Source organism: Triticum urartu, chromosome 2 (assembly GCF_003073215.2).
Source record: "Triticum urartu cultivar G1812 chromosome 2, Tu2.1, whole genome shotgun sequence".
In the NCBI taxonomy this organism is placed as follows: Eukaryota; Viridiplantae; Streptophyta; class Magnoliopsida; order Poales; family Poaceae; genus Triticum; species Triticum urartu.
The window spans coordinates 465925597-465931596 of NC_053023.1; positions in this window are offsets into that span (position 1 = coordinate 465925597).

The window sequence follows — 6000 nt, forward strand, 5'->3', positions numbered from 1 at the left end:
GCTAGGAAAATGGAGATGAATTTTGTCATGCGGTAATGATTTGGATAGGAAAGAGTGCCCAAAAATTCCGAGGGCAATCAAGAATATATAAATAGCACTTCCTTCATAAGGTGTTGTTGTGAACAGAATAGGAAAATGAATATTGTTGAATTAGTTTTAAACTAGGCAAGTAAGGATTTTTACATATTTGATGAAGATATGAACCAAAGAATTTATGAGATTTTTTGGGAATTTTGGGAATGACAGAAATATAGGTTGCTTCACAACCTAGGGAAAAAACTGCCACATGGACATGACACATAGGCAAAACTGATGAGGTAGCGCCTAGTCATAGCAACCCACCACAATTTACAAGGTTATGACCATCTATATTGGTCATGATCAGCTAGAAATAAGGCAGCAGACCAGTGTTATCTGCTTTATGACCATCTCGTGTAAGGAAATTACGACCTTTCTGACCAAAATGGTCGTTATAGTTTTGGGTTTGGAGCCCCCCGAACAGGTTTTGACCAATTGGTCTGAAATGGTCATAGATCTATGACCAATTCTTCCAGGGTCACTGACAGAAGGTCACTAGTTGACATATTTCTTGTAGTGTGAGAGAGCTGGCTAGCTAGGAAACGTGTTTGTGTTTGTGTGTCTGTATCCGAGGGAGAGAGAGAGAGAGAGAGAGAGAGAGAGAGAGAAAGAGCGATAGAGAGAAAAGAGACACAGAGAGGAGAGAGGTGTGTGTGTGAGAGAGAGGGTGTTCATCTGTATGTTAGAGAGAGAAACTTGGCTGGGTAGAGACTGTGTGTCTATGTTGAAGGAAATATGCCCTAGAAGCAATAATAAAGTTGTTATTTATATTTCCTTATATCATTATAAATGTTTATTATTCATGATAGAAGTGTATTAACCGGAAACTTAGTACATGTGTGAATACATAGACAAAACAGAGTGTCCCTAGTATGCCTCTACTTGACTAGCTCATTATTCATAGATGGTTAAGTTTCCTAACCATAGACATGTGTTGTCATTTGATGAACGGGATCACATCATTAGAGAATGATGTGATGGACAAGACCCATCCGTTAGCTCATTATAAATGTTTTATTGCTATTGCTTTCTTCATGACTTATACATATTCCTCTAACTATGAGATTATGCAACTCCCGAATACTGGAGGAACACTTTGTGTGCTATCAAACATCACAACGTAACTGGGTGATTATAAATATGCTCTACAGGTGTCTCCGAAGGTGTTTATTGGGTTGGCATAGATCAAGATTAGGATTTATCACTTCTACTTCTTGAGCATGCGTTGGTTTTCCCTTGAAGAGGAAAGGGTGATGCAACACAGTAGCGTAAGTATTTCCCTCAGTTTTTGAGAACCAAGGTATCAATCCAGTAGGAGGTAACACACAAGTCACCTAGTACCTGCACAAACAAACAAGAACCTCGCAACCAACGCGATAAAGGGGTTGTCAATCCCTTCACGGTCACTTACGAAAGTGAGATCTAATAGAGATAATAAGATAAATATTTTTGGTATTTTTATGATATAGATTGGAAAATAAAGATTGGAAAATAAACGGTAATAGAAATAGCAATTTGATATGGAAAGAATATGATGAAAGATAGACCCGGGGGCCATAGGTTTCACTAGTCGCTTCTCTCAAGATAGCAAACTCTATGGCGGGTGAACAAATTACTGTCGAGCAATTGATAGAAAAGCGAATACTTATGAGAATATCTAGGCATGATCATGTATATAGGAATCACGTCCGCGACAAGTAGACCGAAACGATTCTGCATCTACTACTATTACTCCACACATCGACCGCTATCCAGCATGCATCTAGAGTATTAAGTTCATAAGAACAGAGTAACGCATTAGGCAAGATGACATGGTGTAGAGGGATAAACTCAAGCAATATGATATAAACCCCATCTTTTTATCCTCGATGGCAACAATACAATACATGCCTTGCTGCCCCGACTGTCACTGGGAAAGGACATCGCAACACTACTAGGAAAAGGGCTATAGCTAATATGGACATTAATGGCGCACCATGTATGTGGTGCGCCACTGCTATATAGCAGTGGCGCACCTGGTGTGTGGTGTGCCATTTGTACTTTTAAAAAAAATTGTTAGCAGTGGCGCACCAGGGGATTGTGTGCCATTACTAGTTGACATAGTAATGGCGCACCACACCCACCGTGCGCCATTAGTAGTTTTTTAAAAAATAATTAAAAAAATTGTTAGTAGTGGCGCACCAGTGGACAGTGCGCCATTACTAGTTTTAACTAGTAATGGCGCATTATCCCATGGTGCGCCACTACTTACAAAAATTTTTTGTAATTTTTTTCAAAACAACTGATGGCGCACCACACACCAGGTGTGCCATTAGTAACCCTGGTGCTAAATACACCCCAGGTGGATCACCTTTTCAGTTTTTTAAAAAAATAAAAGAAAATGATGGAAATGTCAAAGAAATAAAAGAAATAAGTTTCCCATGTGATATGTGGTCTAGTTGTTGGGAAAATTTACAAATATGAATTTCGACTTTATTTGCAAAATCTCTTTGGAATTTAGTAAAATGGGCATAACTTTTGCATACGAACTCGGATTAAAAAGTTTTTTATATGAAAAATCATCTACCCCGTTCAACATCTTCAAAATCCCCAAAAACCTAACAGAACGAAAGATACAGGCCTTTTAAGATCTATAGGGGGGAAAATGAAAAAAATCAAACTTACTAGTGGCGCACCATTTGCTAGGTGCGCCACTAGTAACAGAAAAAAATTGGTTTCAATTTTTTTGGATTTTTTTTCAAAATATGATACGTAATATGACCGAGAAGTTTGAAATATTTGTTTAAAATTTCATCACACTCATGAACATGAACAAAGTCGTAGACATCAACAAGGTTTAATAAGATTGCTATGATAGATATATCAACAAGTGCTTGTGAAGTGAGCTACTGATGGGGTTGGATAGAACTGCGAACTTAAGAGTGTTCGGGTTGGAGTAGTGTGAGGATGGGTGACCTTCCGGGAAGTTTGACCACGGAGTGTGATTTGACCTGAGATTAAGCCATATAGTGACCCGAGATTAAGAAAAAATTGAAAAAAAATCGATTTTAAAAAAAATGAAAAAAAATTCACCAGAGGTGCGCCGTTACTATTTTGTTACTAATGGCCTGATAATAGCGGCGCACCTGTAGTGCGCCATTAATATCAAAAACAGGTGCGCCACTAAGTAGCCTTTTCCTAGTAGTGAAAGATTGAACCCAAAGCTAAGCACTTCTCCCATTGCAAGAATGATCAATCTAGTAGGCCAAACCAAACTGATTATTCGAAGAGACTTGTAAAGGCATTTAAATCATGCATAAAAGATTTCAGAGAAGAATCAAATATTGTTCATAGATAATCTTGATTATAAACCCACAATTCATCGGATCTCGACAAACACACCGCAAAAAGAATTACATTAAATAGATCTCCAAGAGAATCGAGAACTTTATATTGAGATCTAGAGAAAGAGAGAGAAGAAGCCATCTAGCTAATAACTATGGACCCGAAGGTCTGTGGTATACTACTCACACATCATCGGAGAGGCTATGGTGTTGATGTAGAAGCCCTGCGTGATCGATTCCCCCTTCGGCAGAGCGCCGGAAAAGGCCCCAAGATGGGATCTCACGGGTACAAAAGGTTGCGGCCGTGGAAATTGGGTTTCGTGGTGCTCCTAGATGTTTTCGGGGTATATGGGTATATATATAGGAGGAAGAAGTACGTCGGTGGAGCTGCGAGGGCCCCCAAGGGTGGGGGTGCGCCTACCCCCTGGGCGCGCCTCCCTGCCTCGTGGCCTCCTCGCTTCTTTCTTGACGTCCACTCCAAGTCTCCTGGATCACGTTTGTTCCAAAAATAACTCTCCTGAAGGTTTCATTCCGTTTGATATTCCTTTTCTGCGAAACACTGAAATAGGCAAAAAAACAGCAATTTGCACTAGGCCTTTGGTTAGTAGGTTAGTCCCAAAAATAATACAAAAAGGTAAATTAAATCCTAATAAACATCCAAAATAGATAATATAGTAGCATGGAATTATAGATACGTTGGAGACGTATCAAGCATCCCCAATCTTAATTCCTGCTCGTCCTCGAGTAGGTAAATGATAAAAACAGAATTTTTGATGTGGAATGCTACCTAGCATAATTCTCAATGTAATTTTCTTTATTGTGGCATGAATTTTCAGATCCGAAAGATTCAATACAAAAGTTTAATATTAACATAAAAATAATAATACTTCAAGCATACGAACAAAGCAATCATGTCTTCTCAAAATAATGCAGAACCCCGATGACAAGCCAAGAAATTGTTTCATACTTTTGATGTTCTCAAACTTTTTCAATCTTCACGCAATACATGAGCGTGAGCCATGGACATATCACTATAGGTGGGATAGAATGGTGGTTGTGGAAAAGAAAAAAGGAGAAGATAGTCTCACATCAACTAGGCGTATCAACGGGCTATGGAGATGCCCATTAATAGATATCAATGTGAGTGAGTAGGGATTGCCATGCAATGGATGCACTAGATCTATAAGTGTATGAAAGCTCAAAAAAGAAACTAAGTGGGTGTGCATCCAACTTGCTTGCTCACGAAGACCTAGGCATTTTGAGGAAGCCCATCATTGGAATATGCAAGCCAAGTTCTATAATGTAAATTTCCCACTAGTATATGAAAGTGAGAACATAGGAGACTCTCAATCATGAAGATCATGGTGCTACTTTGAAGCACAAGTGTGGTAAAAGGATAGTAGCATTGTCCCTTCTCTCTTTCTCTCTCATTTTTTGGGCCTTCTCTTTTTATGGCCTTTCTCTTTTTCTTCTTCTTTTTTTTCATCCGGAGTCTCATCCCGACTTGTGGGGGAATCATAGTCTCCATCATCCTTTCCTCACTTTGGACAATGCTCTAATAATGATGATCATCACACTTTAATTTACTTACAACTCAAAAATTACAACTCGATACTAGAACAAATATGACTCTATGTGAATGCCTCCGGCGGTGTACTGGGATGTGCAATGAATCAAGAGTGACATGTATGAAATAATTATAAAGGTGGCTTTGCCACAAATAGGATGTCAACAACATGATCATGCAAAGCAATATGACAATGATGAAGCGTGTCATAACAAACGGAACGGTGGTAAGTTGCATGGCAATACACCTCGGAATGGCTATGGAAATGCCATAATAGGTAGGTATGGTGGCTGTTTTGAGGAAGGTATAAGGTGGGTGTATGGTACCGATGAAAGTTGCGCGGTACTAGAGAGGCTAGCAATGGTGGAAGGGTGAGAGTGCGTATAATCCATGGACTCAACATTAGTCATAAGAACTCACATACTTATTGCAAAAATCTATTAGTTATCGAAACAAAGTACTACGCGCATGCTCCTAGGGGGATAGATTGGTAGGAAAAGAACATCGCTCGTCCCCGACCGCCACTCATAAGGAAGAAAATCAATAAATAAATCATGCTACGACTTCATCACATCACGGTTCACCGGACGTGCATGCTATGGGAATCACAAACTTTAACACAAGTATTTCTCAAATTCAAAACTACTAAACTAGCATGACTCTAATATCACCATCTTTATATCTCAAAACAATCATCAAGTATCAAACTTCTCATAGTATTCAATGCACTTTTTATGATAGTTTTTTTATACCCATCTTGGATGCCTATCATATTAGGACTAATTTTATAGCCAAAGAAAACTACCATGCTGTTCTGTAAGTCTCTCAAAATAATATAATGATGCATGAGAGATCAATAATTTTTATAAAATAAAACCACCACCGTGCTCTAAAAAGATATAAGTGAAGCACTAGAGCAAAATTATCTAGCTCAAAAGATATAAGTGAATCACCTAGAGTATTCTAATAAATTCTGATTCATGTGTGTCTCTCCCAAAAGGTGTGTACGACAAGGATGATTGTGGTAAAATA